Source organism: Sparus aurata, chromosome 4, assembly GCF_900880675.1.
Source record: "Sparus aurata chromosome 4, fSpaAur1.1, whole genome shotgun sequence".
Taxonomy (NCBI): domain Eukaryota; kingdom Metazoa; phylum Chordata; class Actinopteri; order Spariformes; family Sparidae; genus Sparus; species Sparus aurata.
The window spans coordinates 25,300,733-25,320,509 of record NC_044190.1 but is presented as its reverse complement, the minus strand read 5'-3'; the positions used below and the strand labels follow the sequence as shown (position 1 = coordinate 25,320,509).

Sequence of the window (19,777 nt, the reverse complement as noted above, 5' to 3'; positions counted from 1 at the left end):
ACGGATACAGTGAAACATTTTGAAAGATCTGTACTTGAGAAGGCTTTCTAAAAAAGAATCTTTTAGTGACCTTAAACACTCTTCGCAAACAAGAGGCCAAAATGCAGAGGGAAATGTTTGTTGTTAGCGAAGAATATCCGTAAATTGTAAATGCTGTCTGTGGACAAGGCCTTGGAGCAACACAAAAACTAGTTGGCAAGCAAACAAAGAGGTCACACTATGCATTCCTGGATGAATTATTGCATTAATGATACTGCTGCTTGAATGGCAGAAGCTGGATCTTTCAAAACTTGAACTTCAAAAAGAAAAAAAAATCAACTGGCAGGCTTATATGAAAAACTATAAATACATCCCCTATATCTAATCAATTGAAATCAGTTTGAAATTCATTCAAGTGAACATACTAGAGACAATACTGTTGATGTTGATGAAGGCATATTTGAGCTCAACTGCTAAGGCTGTTGCATCAGATCAGTCTGCTCTCTCTCCTGCCCTCTGTCCCTCCTCTGTTCCCTTACCTTATTCACCTTCTACTCAGGACTCTTGTGTGGTCCAGCACAGCCCATGCAGGGCCAACCTGAAACAGTGGTACTCTCCCCTTTGGGCCTCGGTTACACACCTCAGAATGGATCTTTATTTACAACACAGAACTCGGAAACAGCTGGTCAATCCATTTAGCCTAAGGCCACTGATTTGTTCGTATTTACTACAACAGCCAAAGAAAGCCAGGGTATTTTTTCCTCTCTCCTTCCTATTGATCCGGTGCTTAGAAAATCTGCCCTGCTGTCTAAACACTATTGATCCCTCCCTCTCAACGACAGGCTCTCGCACCAGTGTATAAAGGGACTGGATGAATTGAAATTTCATTTCCGACAACTTGTTCCTGTTATTTTTACCCTTTTTTCAATAGTAGGGAACATGGGCTGGCAGGCCGCCACTCACAGAGAGTCGATCAGTGTTTGGCTCAGAGGGGAGAGGAAGGATAGAGGTTAGACTGTAGAGACTACTAAGCAGGTCTGAAGACCACTGTGACATAGACAGGTCTTGCTCTGTCACTTAGCTCTCAGTGATCATTAATGGTTTTTAGAGCATGTTACTTTGTACCTTTTATAAGACAGGAAAGCCGCATTAGGGCCGCCGCATTAAAGGTCATCCAGAATGGCCTCAGGTAGTCAACCATCATTGTAATGAATGTGTTGAACAAACAGGTAGTTTTGCATCTTTTTCCATTGATGTAAAGTCGTTAATACTTAACCTCACTGCTGCTGTCTATTACGGTGAGTATTTAGTTTCACATCATTTGTTTGATAACCCTGCAAACTGTTAGAAAACGTTGCTGTTATTGTACATCCCTTTTGATCAAACTGATCAAACCCACAAAATAAAAGCAAATACAGAAATTCTTAAAATTATCATATGAACTAGTACTTTCTTGCCTTGAAAAGGTAGCTGCTCAGATGCCCTCTGGTCTCAGATGTCGAAGGTCTCAAAGCAATTTCTGCTTGCTCCTGAGTCATAACATGAAGATGAAAAACATTAACCAATTCATTTGACATACAGTATCGTTATGTTCATTGTAATAGATTAACCATCTCAAGCAAGTTTCATGTGTTTGCAAATGGATTTTAACCACAGTTGCATGAACTGAAATCAATGGCCACCTGGAGTAAACAGAAGGAAATCAATCTAAAAAATTATTGCACACTTTGGAAAAAGGTCAGTAGTGGTTGGTTAAAGTTACTGTGATAAAACATGGGAACTCTCCAGTATGGTTCTTTAAATGGATTTGATCTGGCTGGTTCACAAGATGACATAAAAAAAAGGTCCCGAAATGGGTTTTTAAAATCAAATATAGTCATTAAAAAACACTATGGGGACAATATAAATAGAGTCTTAAAAAAATATATATTGCTCATATAGCTAAAACTTTCATGTCTTATCTTCCAATGCCCTCCAAAGTTATTTTTTTGTATATTACCTATATTATTAGATTATTCTACTACAGTTTATTCTGGTAATTAGTGATTATTGTTGGAAAAAAATGCAGAAATTGTGCCATCCTAGACAACGGTCAGTCACATGTTTAGTAGACAAAAGGAGATGGTGAAGGAAGCTATGAACTAGGGTTGTAAATCAGGAGTTGCATCACAATACAATACATTGATTCTTTGGACAACAATAAACTACTTGCAGATATCTGCAAAGTCTGCTGCGATGTGATTTTGATTCGATCTATTTCAGGGGCCTTTGATCAATATGACATGATACCATATGACTATTTATCGTAGTCAGTTACAGAAAACCCTGCCGGTCATTTCTTTTTCTGTTTTTGGCAATGAAGGAAATAGCAACAAATAGATATTTGTAAAAAAAAAAAAAAAAAAAAAAGTAATCGGTTCAGTGCAGTAAAGTAGACTTTGAATTGACTCTATTAGCACACATAGAACATGGCTCTGCAACAAGAGCTTTTGAAAAAATTATACATTAATGTTTACTAAATGTATGATAATAATTGTAACTTTTCCATGTTCAGCCCTTGTCACATCTGCCTCTTACATTATAAACATCTGGATTATCACACTGATTTGGAGGCCTCCTTGACCCAAAGCACCCTCAAAAGGTGTTCCACGATACCCCATATAGGGTAAACCAATCAGTAATGACTTCTGCTACATCTGGCTCACCACTGTGTCCAACACTTACCATTACAACAAGATAGAGTGTTACATAAAAAGGGAGGTTCTGTTTTAATTAACATCAATATTCATGTAATGGTCATAAAACCGGCCTACATTCCATTTCAAGCTCTTAATGTTAATGCATATTTTAATACATTATCATTGCCACCATCATAATTCTTATTATGATAACTGTAATTATTAGATTTATGACAGAATTATGGTTTTGTTCCCTGAAGGCACATATTTTGCAGCAAATCCAATTCCTCCCTGGTGTATAACGCTCCCAGTCTTTCCCCCTCCAAAATACTGAGCAGACACTGATAAAGATAAACACACAAACACCCCAGTGTGTCTGCTGCTGTGCCTGTAAAACACTCAATCTGAATTGCATATCCGCCTTGCCACCGAGCTTGTCATAAGCTGTATTAAGAAAAATGGTCACACGGTTTGACATAAATTGGAAAATGACATTTGGAAAATGGGCGCTGCTGTGGAAATTAGAGATATTAAAATTATAAATCAGTGTCTGCAAGTGCAGGGGGGTGTGGTGGCTTCCTTTTCTTTCCTTTTTTTTTTTATGCCCGCCTCTCTCACCATGTTCATCCCCGGCTCTTTTTCTCCCTTTTTCTGTCTCTCACACATTTCGTATTTTGCGCTTTCTCTGGAGGCAGTTAAAGGGTCGGAGCCCAGAAGTCAGTACAGTAAAAGTGGTTTTAAATGCAGCCACACACGTGTCTGCCCCACAGGGACAATCCCAACCTCTCATCTGGCAGTAAAAGTGGAGGATATTGTATTTGTGGTACGATGTGTTTGTGTGTCTGCCGCAGCCATATCTCGTCAGCTTATTGCTCAGCTCTGTTGCTGTAACCTGCTAATGGATCATCTCTGAGGTGTGATATGTATTATGCAAAAGTAAGGTGTGCTGACACCTTTAAAAACAGACGGCTTCAATCCTCTGTACGCCTCACCTCTGCTCCCTCTTTCTCAGTGTGTTGAGCAGGAGGAGGCGAGGAGGCAGATTGAAGAACATATTTCTGATCTACAGGTGGAGATAGACAGGCCAAAGACAGAGCAGCAGGATAAGAGGCAAGAGCTGCAGAGAAAAGTCAGTGGCCTCCCTTTTACTGAAGTACCACACACATACACACATACACACAAACTCATATGAATACACATACAATTCACATGACTCTTCTCACTAGAGAGGTGAGGGTTTTCAACTACATACAAGTGGTCATTTGCACCTTTGGCTTCGCTTCAGCTTTTCTTTAGATTGTGTACTAAGAACGGAGTCAGACAAGACTGGAAGTGCTCTGAGCCGTCATGCCTTGACCTGTTGACCTCCTCCTCTTGGGAGAAAAAAACACTCCCTTACTTAAGAAGAACTGCTGCTATGCCACGTATGCTGCCTTTAAGACATGCATCAGGAGCACTTTTCATTGATGGAGCAGAAAGAAGCACATTCAGTCTTTGTGCCCTTGAAGGATTGAATGCTAAATTGTACCTAAGTTAGTTCCCTCAGTAGAATGACTTCCAGTGGAAGGTGTCCTTGTGGGCCCACCATGCTCACATTTTGAGAACTAATGGTTAATCAGAGATCCTACGTATCTTAAGAACATTATAAAACAGCATAAACAGTCATCTGCATTATGTTTTTTATTAGTAGTATTTTTAATCCCCAGAAACATTTGGTGGCCCAAATAAAAACGGGCCAACTTTGGCACCCGGCCCTACTTTTTAGACAGAGTGCAAAAATAATGTATTTTTTCATGGATGTGAAAGACAGGAGGTCACCCATTTAAGAGCAACAACTTCCTCAGACCTTCTTTACTCTGCCTCCAGAACACATCTGCACATGCGTTTCACTCTCTCCAGCTGGAAATTTGATCACACTTGCAGCAGTGGCAGTCCAGTGCTAAATGCTGTTTACTATGAATGCTCATTCATGCCTGAAGTCTGCTCGGCTTCATTTTCTTAACACATTGGGCTCAGGAAGATCTGGTTTAGCTACTGTTTATCAAGCATCATGGATGCTATGGATTGAAAATAAAAAATATATACATTAACCTTATCTTAACACTCCTATCTGCACACCCAGCTTGACTTCCTACACCGCCGCTCCACCACAGCATAGCTGACTGCCACTACAATATTTCAGCACCTTTATTGACTTCTACTCCAAATCGCGCTTTCATTCTCTGTCCTCATATTGAAATATTAAAGGAGGTATTGTCTTTTCTTTAATACAATTTTATTTCGATTTTTCAGTACATACAAGACAAGACAAACAACCACAGTCTTGATGACAACACAAAACAAAACAATAAAGGCCAAGCCAAAAAATAAAATAAAACACGCCACAATTGCTCCACACATCCAACAAACCACAAACAATCACTGTCGTCATCTAAACCTTCAATACAGATAGGAGTACATTTGCACCAAAAATCATTCCTCTTTATGGAACACCTACATCTCAAGAAAAAAAAAAAAAAGAGGAGGCATTCTCAAGGAAATCACGTAACGAGAAAAGGCACTTTGTTTTGTTAAGGTTTTAGATGCCTCTCACCGTATCAAGAGGAGAGAGGGCGTAGGTGGGTCAGCGTCCATGGCTGTGCCACTCGTGAAAACAATGCAGAAATCTTGGTTGATATGGAGTGAAATGGCAGCAAATGAATTGCTGAAAAGATGCAGAGTGTGTCGCAGTTGAAGTACATCCTCCCACTGATACGCTTCAACTCATTGATAATGAAGAAATATATTCATGGACGGTTTGCATCAGTGTCTTTGTGCGTTTGGCCGAGCTTTGCATCGCACACAGCACAAAGAAATGAGAGATGTAAGGACCAGAGCTGAACGGCAAGAGCTCAGCATTTGTCCACAAGCATAAACCACACACATCCACACATTCGGAATCACACACGTGCACACAGCCACACACTTCCTTCACCTTGATACTCTCAAAGAAGTCAGTTAAAAAGGAAACTGATTCAATAAGACCTCACAGTTCTGGAGTGGGAATGGCGATAAGCCCAGGTTGACCTTTCCATAATAAGGCATCTCTAAGCCACCGTCTTAAATTCACCTCAGTAGCTGATCCCCAAACATCCATAGGGCGAGTTTTTAAGGAATTTCCACTGCTTGATGTTGACCTGCTTTGCTGCTGTTTGTAAGTTTTCATTTGTGTGGAGATGGAGGTGCAAAAGGGCAAGACTGCAATTGTTCTTATTTATGAAAAGTGAGCTCATTCTATTTTCATGACCTTGCAGTAGAAAGAGAGAAGTTAAGGAGAAGTGACTGCCCATTTGCTTGGAGAAAGGACGTGAGTAGAGGCCTATAGTGTCCAACTCTGATAGTTAAGTTCAGGCCAGGACGGGTTCAGGTCTTCAGGCCTGTGCCAGATCTCCATGTGCGAGGTGTGTAACTGGAGGTAAGTGTTGAGCACCGAGATGATGTGTTTTTACAACGCAGTCTTGCTGTGCTTTGGGATGGCAATAAACCACGGCCTTCAAAGCACAGCCAAGCGCCACTTACTGCTGAGTGCTTCTCTGGTGGTTGGACGAGATTACTCTCAAAACAAAGTGCAGACAGGTTGATTAATAGAAGGGTCTGCAGAGGTGCATGCCGCAGTATATTTTCACACCAGGCGAACACTCGTTCATTTCACTCGTGTGGACTTTTATGGGGTGATCCTGTCACTGTATGAGTTTGTCACTTCATAAAAATAGTCCCCCTCTTTGAGTGTCTTCTAGTGAAAACTTATCAGAGCTGTAACAGACGTGTTGTTTTAATGTTGAGGGATAACACTGTGGTTTCAAGGTGCAACAGAGACCATATAAGTCCGCAGCAGAATTTGGGGCAAGGAGACCTTGTAAAGTGTGCACCGTATACTACCACGAATGCAAATGATATTCATAAATCAACTCCCCTAACAAAGGGATTATGTTGTAATGGTGCACTCTGTCATTGATGGTCACTGTGCTGTAGTGTATCACATGCTGACCCTGTCCATCTGCATGCTGTCCGATTTCTTGGCCTAACTCCGGAGTTCGACCAAGAAAGATGAATATGATCTACATATGGGATGCTGCAGGAGTTAAATGCACAGTTCACATTGGCTGAAGTGATAGAAGCCATGTGGCCTTCTGGATCTCATGAGTACAGGAGCCCCGTGGCCTGTAACCGCAAGACATGAGGCAGAGATGAAGATTGTGAGAGGGAAAGACAAAAAAGTAGATAGCAGCACGGTGGGACCTTCAGTCTGGATGAAATGGCCCAGTCTGCGGCAGTAATGATGAGTAGGCTTTGGGTGATTGCAGTCATGGGGGAGGAGGGAGGGGAACTGGTGGCGGCGTGGCATGCGGTCACCCCCTCATCACATCAGATCACAGGGTTCTAATTAACTTCAGCACCGCATCAGACTGCAATCAGCAGAACCACAGAGGAAATGAGATTTTCTTTTTTTTTTTGCCATGGCGTTCCAAAGCGTGGCGTAAAAATGCATATTAGCCTTGTGTTTTTAATTAACATTTTGTGCTTAGGAAGCATGTTAACAGTATCCCTTAATGAGCTTTGTGGAACACGAGCCACGCAGAGGACAAAGGGCAACATCCCCCGTGTTTGCTGATGTGCTGTTCTTTATTCTAATATAATGAGATTAGTAATCATTGTTTAACTCCACATTCAATATTGCATCCACATAATCCCCACCTCTACCACTGTTTCAGAACGACATTACCGTGATAGAATGAGGCCTTCATTTATTAGGATGTTGAGTTGTGGAATGTAGATCTGTCTAGATTTGGACTTAGTTTACTGTGCACATTTGCTGTTGGTGGACTCATCACACATGTCACCTAGAAAATATGATCCTCACGCTACAGTTCTGTTTGTGTGGTAACAAAATGTAGTTTATCCATCGTACGTATGGATCCCCACCCCCTGATACATGTGAACCTTAAATTAATTGCAATATTTAATCTTCAGTCAGCTGCTTTTAGAATGAAGTTTGGTTAAACAGTTTTGACACTTGGAGAATATTTTAGCAATAATGATTCACATAAATGAAGCTGACCTACCATCTAATAATGAACCTTGTAAACATGATAAAGGAACGGCTGGGGGTATCTTCTATCAGAATAGGTACGTAGCTAGTTAACAGTAATGTCACATTGGACACAAAACCAAAGCGGCAAAATAAAGTCTCTTAACAATGTCAGTAAAGTACCTGGAAATTCAATAAGGTAGTTGTATATGTCAGGATATGACACCCAAGGCCAAATGGTGGGAGTCAGTCGTCCACTTTAATTTAACAGTTGAGTATTGAGTATTTTGTGTATTTTCAGATTTTATTCAATGTAGTTTTTCCATTTAAGACTGTGGGCAAGAGTTCCTTGCTTGAAGGGTTCCATATAATATATAGTAAGCATACTTTTTGTTGCTGTTGTTGTTTGTTTGTTTGCATATTGGAAAAAGTATCCGATCAGGGACCAAAAACCATGAGAACTACTGTGAGTTTTGTGATCCATTACACCCCAATGTTCTTTGCTCTTGAATCAGTCTGTCAACTCACATTTTCTATACACAAATGCAGAGTAAACGACCTTTGCAGCTGTTTTTTTTTTTTTTTTTTAGCAAAACAAAAATGGAATATTTGTTATTAATTGTAGAGATGCTGCAATAGAAATGCTCATTATCTGTGGATCAAACAGATCTCATCACAAGGTCCACTTACTTTTCTGGTGCTTGAAGGCCATGGGATGTGTCTGTGAGCTCCCCTAAAAACATCCAGTGAGAAGTCAAGTGTTTAGGATTTAGGGGGATCTGATGGCAGAAATGGAATAAAATAGTCAGAATTATGTATTACGCTGTCAATCATATGTTTATATTAGTGTAAAATCTGCTGGAAATAAACAATCCATTTGAGTTTCCTTAGGAAGAGTGCTTTATAACTATAGAGGGAGTCTTTCACGGAGTCGCCATGTTTCTACAGTGGCCCAAAAAGGAAAATCCTCTGGCTCTCGACAGGACCTTTCACATTTTTTTCGATGCATCAGAGCAGCTTCTCTACACTCAACATGGGGCAGACGACTAAATCCTATACACTGGACCTTTAATTGGACCATGCGATGAGATTATTATTTTTATATTTTTCTTCAAACTAATCCAAGGTCAATAAGAAACTTCAAAATTAAGCTTGTTATTGGCAGCAATAACTCAAGCAGTGCTCATCATCAGCTGACATTAATGTTGACTTTATGAAGACAATGAGGCATTTTTAAAAAAAGAACAAACTTGATTCATAAGGTCACAGCTCCTGGTCATACTTTGCTACAACCTGCGTCACTACAGTGCTGGTGCTGTCTGCCTTGATTGATTTCTCATTCTTTCTTTCATTCTCAGCCTTCACACGTTCTTATTACTGTACCTGGTTATGGCGTCAATGCATTTTGTATATCTCATATCTCAGTGAGATGTGTCAGCTCTGTATTGCACACAGGGATTTGTGGCACTCTCCAGTGAGTCCTGCGCTGTTTTTTAGATTCACTGGGGAATGCCCTCATGAACAAAGCCTTTTCCAACCCAGTATAGAAGCATTTATGCTAGAAACGTCATCCTACATCCTCTGAAGCAAGTCTCTTGAGCTGAACTCTGATATTGAACATAAACTTTGCGCTGTCCAAGAGAAAACTTTGTTGCCTATACCTGAAAATTACAATTTTCTTGTGGGCCATCAGTTCTAATTACAGCTCAGTTTCAGAATGCAGCTTGTCACCATGCCTCCTTCAGGTCTTTCTTAATACTTGGAAGTATTTACTTTTCCTGCTAACAACTTGCTGAAATTTTGGAGATCCTGTCAATGGCTGCCAGCTCCTTGCTGGTTTATTCATTCCCTTGTGAATCTGACTGGTCAGTTATTTGTTTTCCACTGTGTCCTTGAGTGTTATAAATGGGACAGGCCTGTCACTTCAATGCTGAGAAGATGTTTAGAGTTCCTTGAGAGATTTTTATTTATTTAATTTTGGTTAGAGCAGAGCGGTGAATAATGCATCTCAACCCACTACATGTACTGTTTTTATCATTAGCATGCAGCTCGAGTTATCTGTAGAATACTTATGAGTACCGGCAAAATGTTTGTGATGTTATTTATTTATGTTGCTCCTTTCAATTATTCATTTGTTTATTTATTCATGGAAGAACTAACTGAAATTGGAAAATTCATTTTTGCTGAAGGGCACTTGGCCCCACTCTATCCCCTCCCTACACAAAGGCAGAGGAGGGGGTGGCACATCAGGCTTGTTAGTAATTGCTTTGTGTGGTGTTTCTTTAAACTCACCAGAGGACGTCATTTTCATCCGAGCAGCTGGGTCAGCTGACAGAAAAGAGACAGACAGGAAGAGAGACGAGTTGGTGGAAGCTGAGAGGTGTAAAGAGCATCAGAGAGAACGTAGGCATGAGACTGATTCTGTGTTTTCTCCTCCAAAACTTACAATTTAGCTTGTTCAGAGGGATGAGCTAAGGTAACAGGTGGTGATAGGTGAGGAAACCATATTTTCTGAACTCCCAGACAGAACTCCACAGGTTGGACCGGAGGCTGAGGTTCAGATAGAGAAGGAACATAATAAGATAATAAGCTGCGCTCGCCTTCGGTTGTATCCATGCCTTCACGCTCTCCTGGCTTCTCCGTGATGTTGTGTGCTCACTGTGTTTTCTTTAATTATATGGAGAGGGATTTTGTTCAATTTCACACTTGCACAAACATGCAGCAATTATTCCCGATAAGTGATAACGATTCACTGAAGTTTAAATGAGTGTGTTTGTGTGTGAGGGCAGGCATGCGTGAGTGTTTGTGTCTGCGTGGCACTTTAGCCCCGTGTCACAAACTGCTCACGGACATAGATTTAGATTTAGACTATATTGTCCCAGAGAGAGATTTGTTTTCGCAGCCAACTCAACACAAATGCATACAGATATAAACACAGAAGCATACAGATAAAGACAGTAAGTGTTCTCCGTAAAAACACTCATATACCCCAGCAGACAACATTGTCAGTGAGGCAGTTTGTTCCGAGCTGAAAACTCCTGCTCCTCCATCTTATCTCTGTCCTAATGGCAGCAATGTGAAATGATGATTGAGGGCTTGATCAGTGTCAAAACCAGTCAAAATCAAAGCAGTTGTTTTTAGTCTCTTAATTATGGGTGTGTTTTGGGCGTGACATGAAATAAACCAAACAGGGTGTGATCTCCAGCTCCCTTTGAAGGTCTTGTAGGCCTGCACTTGCTGCATTGCTATTTAAACAGAGGCACTCGTTTTGGTTGAGGGACAAGTATGAGGTCTTTGGCTGGTGGACCTTCTGCTTCCACTGCCTCACAGTCCTCTTGTGTGTGTCTAATCGTCATCTGTGGATCATAAAATCCATCATTCTAATTGAAAGCGGATGGGATCTGGGTTATAGAAATGACACATGGTGGAGTTTTCTTGTTAACAAAGTTATGCCTGGACCTTTATACACTGATGAGGATGTATCCTTGAGGCCTGACAAACACGTTGAATGCATTTCCTTCCTCATGAAACATTTGTATGGTGGATTTTTAAAATATTTAGAATCCCACAATGTTTACATTTATATTTCAGTGAATATTGTGAACCTGTTTGCAAACAATTCTCTATTTACACACCCAGCAGACAGAGCAGCATTAGCATTCATGTGGAGTTGTATTTCTGGCTACACAATGCCTAAGCTACTCAATGCTCAACTCTGCTGTTCACCAGCTACTTGCAACTTTTGTTTGCCTGCTTTTTGTGTAGGCACTGTGCAATGGGGTCATCCGATCTTGTTTATTCCTGAAAATTTTCAAATTTCAGCCTTAAACAGTGCTGATGAGAGCAGTGACATTGAACAGAGGAGTAAGTTAGTTAAAAGACACTGAGACAGACCTTAGAGCTGAGGGGACTTGTGGAGTCATGATAATTCTCTAAGGGTTCATTAGTGTAATTGACAGTTTTCAGATACATGAAGTCATATGATCCATTTTTATGAAAAACTGTATTACAGCAGCTTCGCAGATTAAAACGACTCACTCGCATGTTGGCAATCTGGCCATGACAACATCCCCCACTTGCCCCCAGTCTAATGAAGCCTGTTGTAGTTGCAGCAGTATGAGGGTGGTCAGGCGCATCACGCTCTCTTCTTCAAGGTGTCAGCGAACACGAAGCACAGCCATGGAATGACAATTTGTAACATTTAATTAGAGCACGCTTCTCTTGGCACAGTTCATTTATTGTAATCTTGTTTATGCTTGTTGATTGTTTCACAATATAGTTTTTTTTAATTAGCTCCCATTGATTAAATTGCATTGATTCTGTATCCTTATTAAAATAAACCCCCCACTGCCGTCCTTCCTTATTTTTCATAATTAAATGTACAGTGTGCTGCTTTGAGGGAGGCACCAGTGACAGTGTTGCACATTTTGTATACAAAGCAGCGTTTAGAATAATTTATTGTGATGGCTGTCAACAAGTATCACACTGACAGGCATTTTTATGAGTTTGTGGAGGTGTTTTGCCATGTGGTGACAGATGCAGATATGTGAAAGTGCTGCTGACTTAAAGCTCCAGAAGATGAGAAATGAATCACATGTTTTGTTTTGTCTAGTGTTTAGCTTAAGTCCACAGACGCCACCCCACCCATTCAACCAGCACTGACCTTGGGTATTGGGCCCACTGCACGTGGACACATGGTGCACACGCTTTCATGCATTCGTAAGCCTGCTTGTGCAGAATCTCATTCCAAACCTAGTGCTCATTTTTAATTTTGATTGATGACTCCGTTTATCTTAGGCATAACACTCCTCTGATTCACACCACAAGCTTGTCGGCAGCCTCCCTCACTCCACATCGGAGCCCCTGATTCCTCTCCCCATCACTCCCCCAGTATGAAAATGATATTAGAAACAAAATGAGATTTGAAATTTTGTGTTTGACAAGCAGCTTGATGAAAGGGTTTCATTGCTGGGCTTGATCCATGGAAATTTTATGCTAATAATACTGCTGGCCAAGCAATCTAGTTGGAAATTAATCAGGAGGCTGGATGGATAGAAGGAAAGGAGAGAGAGGAGAGTAAGGTAGGTTGCTCCATAAACACCCTTCCCCCTCTGCACCCTCATTCCCTCTCCCCAGCTCTGAATCTCATCAGAAATAGCCATGGGGTGTTGTCTGTGTGATGGGGTAGGGAGAGAAATAGGGAGTTAGAAAATTACACTGCAGCTTAGCACTGATTGATGCAGTAATGTATGCAGTAATGTATGCAGCCATGCAGCGAGCTGCCATGATATGGATTAGACCTCGCCCCTTCTCAAGCAGTCCCCTTTTACATTAGAGGACATATACACACACACACACACCTCTTTAGCCATGTCCGTTCTCTGTTATTTTTCAATTTACCCTGTTCAGCCTTTGGTGGTGTCTTTTTCTGGATGTATCATTTTCTTCTTTTTTTTGCTTGCAGTTAGGTGTGTGTCTAAATAGTGATTCAACAGACAGCCTCAGTGTGTATCCTCTGTCTCGTCACACTTTCTTACACAGACAGACACACACACACACACACACACACACTCTCTCTCTTTGTCTCTCTGTATTTATTCTCTTCCTCTCTAAACCCTGGGAGTCATCATTACACTGAGTCACTAATGAAGTCATTATCAGATTTCACTCATTTAAAACAACACAATTAGTGCCGAGGCCTTAATGATGTTTGCAAGTTAAATGCAAACTAATCGCTTTTTTCCCCCCATTTCTCTATCTAATTTCCTCTCTCCCGGCTTGCTGCTCAGTTGGAATAAAGAGAGTAAATGAATCAACCAAGTGTTTTGTGGATGTGGGTGTGTTTGTGGGCACATATTTCTCAACCATGTTACAAGTCTGTGTGATTTATTATTTTTACCCCGAGAGACATCTGTAACATCATTCCTTATTTTTGTAATGCATCATCAGCCAGAGGAAAAACAATATTATCCAGTCTAGGATATTGTACTCTGGAGTCTAATAATCTAATGTACACTAGAGCTGGTGTCATTAAAGTGCCAGCGGAGCTGTAGGGAGATGGTAGGTACACATCTGTCTGTCTCTGAATCCCCACCGGTGTTAGGGCTCTATCCCATCACCTGCCCCGGCACAAATACACACAGACGAGAGCAAGACAAAAACTCACACACTCAGTCCCTTAGCTCAGGCTGTGGTGCTGTTGGAGCGGTCCAGCCAGCAGGAGAGGAAAGGGAGAGAGTGGTCAGACAGAAGAGAATAGGCTGAACAACAACCTCTCTCCATCAGATCTCTCTGTCCTCAGAGCTTTACAGGGCTACAACAACCAGGCTTGCCTTTGTATTACTATCTTAATTTAAGACAGAGAAGGTCATTGAGAGGAAGCTTTTTCACAGTGAGTCCCTGATTAAAATACAATAGATATAAAACATCATTACAGTACATATAAAGCAATAGAGGCACACAATAGATACATCAACAAGTTTCATAACAAACAGACCAAGGACATCTATTCGAAGAAAACATAAATTCACACTATTCAAAGTTGATCAAAAGAGATTTACATTAATTAAAAGGGACCAGTTTGTCTAATTTCAGTGTGTTTGCAGAGTTTTCCACTTGTGTGGAGCATAGTATTTTAGAAGCCCAGCAGGACAGCACTCTACAGGTTCCACACAACCACATGAATGATTCCTTGTCACTTAATCTGTAAAACGATCCTTTTGAAATCCCCGAAAGCACATGTTTGCAACTATGTTTTCTTTCCTAGTAGAGTGTTAGAGTGCAAGATGGTGTTTTGGCTGTCCATCACTCTTGTTAAAGGCATCTCGTTAAAATGACACAAATCTATTACTATCTGCTGTAAACTTGTACAATAATGGTAATAGTAATGAGGATAATAAGAAGGAAGAGGAGAAGAAGTATCACCACCACTACTCCAAAGAGCGCATACCACCCTCCATCCAAGTGTCGCGGAAATCCATTCAGTTGTTTTTTGTGTAATCCTCCTATTACTCAGAGGGAAATATCACAAAAAGTCAAACTGTTTTTCAAACAATAGAAGACCAGATAAAGTTTAAGTTATTTTCAAGTTCAAACAAAACAGGTTGGTTGAGGTTTAATGTTTTTTATTAGTTATTTTACGATTAGCTGGATGGAGGGGAAGCGACGTCAGGTGTTGTAAGTGTCAGTGTGGTGAAATGTAGACTGTTTGAAGACAGAACTGCGAGGTGACGGTCATAATTTTGCAGGAGACCAAGAAGTCATCTTGATGTTCGATGTTAATAGACAAACACAAATGGCTGGCAGTAGAGGATCCTTCAGAGCCAAGGAGATGAATTCGGGAACAAAGGCCTTGGACCTCATGGATCATTTTGCGAAAAGGATGAATTGATGTTTTGATAAGTAGAAAAACATATTCATGTTTGTGTTTGTGTGGAAATGTGTACTAGAGAGAGCAACAGTGTGTGTGTGCCTGCATGTGCACCTGCAGGATTTTTATCCGTGCATACGTATGCATGCGTCTGTTGATTTGTCCGTCTGTCTGTGCGAGAGTATTTGTGCACAAATACTCAAGCCTGTGGAGAGACAAAGAGGGGAGATCATTTCAAAGCACTGATGGACTAAAGTGGAAAGTCATACTGAGGGTGTGTGTGTGTGTGTGTGTGTGTGTGTGTGTGTGTGTGTGTGTGTGTGTGTGTGTGTGTGTGTGTGTTAAATAATGGGTGTCAGTGCCTCAACGATGACCAGTGGTGAAGGAGTAGAGGTGGCTAGAGGTCTGATGGGGAGCTCACCTCCATCTTTGATTGAAGGTTGGGGGTGCTGCTCCCTACACTCTTACTTTCACACTCATTTTCTACCCAACCACAACAAATCAGAAGTGCTCAGCACCTCTCTTCCAACCTCAGAAAGAATCCAAAGCATCTGAATGTCTCTCACGCCAGACCTTGATTAGCAATACAAAACCTCTCAATCACACACATATGCTTGTCTAACACACACAGTTTGTGTTCTTTGCTGTTTTTTTATTCAGATATATACACTGATTATTATCACAAGGAGTGCATGACCTTCTTCAAAGTCTTAAAAGTAGCTGTCGGTGTGGTGATGTTTAATGAGGAGATTGTTTAGTGACATTGATCTCATCTTATTAAGACAGCCTGTAATTTCACGCAGTTCCTGTACCCTCATGCTGTTCACTATAGAAATTGATAAAAATACTACTTAGTACTTTTTAAAAAGTTTTTTAAAACTTATGAAAGTTACAAACAAATTTCTGGGCCAACTGTTTTTTTTTCTGTGTAATATTAAAGCAGCCTCTACTTTAAATTCTAAGTTGTCAGAAGATTAGAGCGACTTCTCAAAATAGGATTGAATGTGTTAATTAACTTGCAAAAGAAAAAACCCAAATCACAACAAAAAAACACTTCAGTTAACAAGGTGAAAGCTGGTGTCTGAGCAAAGGTGGAACACTGCCAATTTAGAATGTGTTCTCCTAATGAGTATCAGTGATATTTACTGAAGATTAAATTGTTTGCACCAGGTAAAGTCGTCTTCTGTGATTGTCATCCATGCCACCATGTTGCAATTGCTACAACAGATATATACATCCATCCGCCCCATGCTTGTGAACGTGTTATCTCGAGAGCGTCTTGGGGTAATTTTTTCTGATTTTGCGCAAACACCCACTTGTACTTGAAGATGGACTGATTAGAATTCTGTGGTCAAAGTTCACGGCCACTGTGGCATCACAAAATACATTTTTTAGACATTACTCAACAGTTCTCATGATGATTATCGTAAGTCTGAATTCAACTTCACTTTGACATAATGTTCTGGCCATTATTCAAGGCTAGCTCAAGAACAGCAACTTGACTGGTGCAAGGAGACATACAACCGTGAGGCATTCATTCTAGTTAATTTACTTCATTCACTCAAAACGATGCAGAGAACAGAGACAGCATCTTCCTTTTATGTTCATGTTCATGTTCATGTTCATGACCGCAACATTCTGCTAAAGAGCCCTGGGTCGGTTCTATGGTCCTGGCCCAGAGACAGGAAGAAATCCTCTCGCAAGATCAATCAGATACTGGGACAAAAATGTTGGCGATAAATATAATTATTCCTTCTCTTGGACAGGATTGTGTTATTGAACCTGTTTTATGTGGCTCAGGTCCACTTTATGAGACAATGTTGACAAAGGTCGATGTCGGTGATGTGATGCTGGTGATTCCAACAAAAACAGCGTCGCCAGTGTACCAAGTTGTAGAATATTTCATCGTGGTACTGATCCAAGTCTCTGTTTGATGTGAGACAAAGCCCTAATAACTTGCTGCTTTGTGGTGATCATAAATGATTCAGCTGTCACAACAGTACGTGTCCTTCCAGGACATTTTGATATAAAGAACCAGTGACCTAATGATCCTCAGTGCCCTAGAAAGGAGGCGAGTGCCCATCACCAGCCAGGCCCTCGGCATGTAAAGTCCATACCCAAAGCAGTGACTAATTGTTTGTTATGTCAGTGCTTGTCGTGCCCGTTTGCCTTTAATGGAGTGTAGTGTGGTGATCCATCAGGCTGTCGAGCAAGCCCCATGTCAGTTGAAGTGGCTGTGTGTCAGTGGGGCGAGCGTGGCGTGCAGATGTGATTTACTGCCCTGCTTGTTGCCGCCACGTTGTGCCTCGCCTCTTACCCACACCACGCGGCCCACTCCTCTCATTTACTCTTCTCCCCTTTCCTCTCCTCTCTCGCCAGATTGATTGCCCGCGCGACTGGCTCATGACACTCGCCATCTTCTGGCAACCTTTTAGTGCCGTTTTATAGATGGTTAGCGCACCTCATTTGGCTATTTATACATCTGTAAGTGGCCATGAAATATAGATTTGTCTTGATGGGTGTCAACATACGAGCTATGGAAGCAGAGCTCAGTGACACCTCGTTATTTTAATGGCATGAGATAGAGAGGCCGCGTGGCAGGAGTAATTTTCAAACATGGCTAAATAATACTGGTTTTATTTTCATTTAATGTTTGCACTCATATTTTACTCAAAGCAAAGCGCCTTGTTTTCTCTCGCAGTATTTGGTCGGTGCTCAGAAACGGGAATAGGCAGAGAGGCGACTGAGGATGGAAGGGAACACCCTGCTCCTTTCTCTCACTACATCTTCTGTTTGAATGTCGAGGTGGTTCAGAGTGAGAAGAACCCTTAGCAGTAACATGATGTGTGACCTGTCATCCACACATGCACATACACATATTTCACTCCATTCACAGGCAAGGTCTCAGAGGTAATTAGGTGCTGGCACCCACTCAGTGCGATGTGCTGGTTAATTGAATAGTTAACACATCAGAGGCAGGCCTGTGCAGATTGGAGGTGACACCTGTCAGGAAGCTGTTCACTCCCGACCCAGGACATTTCCTGCTCTGCCTGATACATATGTCATCTTTGTGGAAATACCAAATTAGGGGCAGGCAGCCGAGTGAGTGCAGTGCAGCAGGTGTGGTAGATAGCTTGGGGGTGGAGGAAGGCAGGTGCACCTCTGCTCTGTCCTTCAAGAGGATTTGTAAAGCTCCGGGCACCCATCCTCACTTCACCTGAGGCCATTTCCATGGGTATGTGACAGGAAAGTGACAGTGCTGTATGTGTGTGTGTGTGTGTGTGTGTGTGTGTGTGTGTGTGTGTGTGTGTGTGTGTGTGTGTGTGTGTGTGTGTGTGTGTGTACGCGCGTGTACGTGCGTGTACGTGCATGCTTGCATACGCTTCGGCAGGCTCTCCCCCAGGCGCCGGCGCAGCGTGCCCAAGGCATTCAGGAGTCGAGTATGCATCTTGCAGAGGTGTGTCAGCTGACTACAGTTGTCCAGACTCTATCAGTTCAAAGTGTTGATAGATCGGCCATCTTGCCACACCCCGTGTCTTCCTTTCTCTCTCCCTGTATGCGTCTTCTCTGCTGACTTTCTTCGTCGGCAGTGTTAAATTGTTTTAAAAGTCAACCGAAAAACATGCATTGCATTTTGGATTTTTTACCCACTATTGCGTTTTCACAGCAGCAGGTGAGCACCTGTCGGTGTTTGTGCACCCACAGCTTTGACAAAAAAACAGCTTAAGTCGGCCCACATTAAATGGAAATGGTAGCACCACAATCAGTATTCATTTACAGGAGGGCTGTAATACCAGGACTGACAACACAAAATACCTTTCTTTCTCCCTTTTTGTTAGTATGTATGATGGGGCAAGCAGTGACAGATTGTAACTCTAACTCCAGTTAGTTGAAGCGGTCGCCAAATAAACTTAAACAGCCATTCAAACAACTGGGCGCCACAGCCAAATACATTCCTGTGGAAATGGGGAAGATTGTGCATCCAAAGAGTGAAAATCAATACATGGTGACCAATGTTGATACTGTGGCAGGTCACCACAAATAAATGAATGTATGGAAAGCCCTGGGTTACATACAGTATGAGCCTTGACTGAGTGCTTGCATGCTTTTCCAGGGGTGTTTTACCTTCAGGAGGCAGGGGATGGGCTGCGGGCCGAGGTCCTGTTTGGGGCCAGTGCAGTCAGCAGGAGATAACAGCTCGAGAGCAGAAGGTGACCACACAGGAGAGGGACCCACAGGCTGCTCACAGCTTAACCAGTGAAAGGAAGCAGCTGAGCCATGCACTCATGTTACAGTTAGAAGCCATTCACACATGAAGTGAGCAGTTACATAGACACATACGTACAATCTCACACCACACTCATTATGTCCTCTCACATTCTCCACAGGGGTGCAGAGAAGGCATGCATTAACAGCTCTATAGAGAGAGGCTATGAAGGCACAGCAGCAAGAAGCTGGAGGTCCACAGCCTGATGGCCATATTCCACTGATCGAACACAGCGATGAGGAGGCAGGAGGTCAAGGAAGACCACTGCAGTGACTCAGGTATGGAACACAGTGAGTCATGTTTAGAAAGTACTGTTCACAGTTTGTGTGGAAATAGCAATATTTAAAGACAGCATGTGTGTGGGTCCAGCTTATCACTTGTGTGACACATCACATTTCATCTCTTTGTTTTACCTC

The 19,777-nt window shown here is 41.8% G+C and overlaps 1 protein-coding gene across 2 annotated transcripts in view; it reads left to right on the top strand.

Moving 5' to 3' along the window:
- Nucleotides 1–19,777, top strand: part of LOC115580187 (uncharacterized) — a 141,178-nt gene that overhangs the window by 105,050 nt on the left and 16,351 nt on the right. Inside the window, exon 7 of one of the 2 annotated variants that reach the window (XR_003983823.1) lies at nucleotides 19,483–19,639. The exons of the other annotated variant lie outside the window; for it this stretch is intronic. The gene's annotated coding sequence lies outside the window, so the exon portion shown is untranslated. The remainder of the gene's footprint in view (nucleotides 1–19,482; nucleotides 19,640–19,777) is intronic. 2 annotated transcript variants of the gene reach the window in all.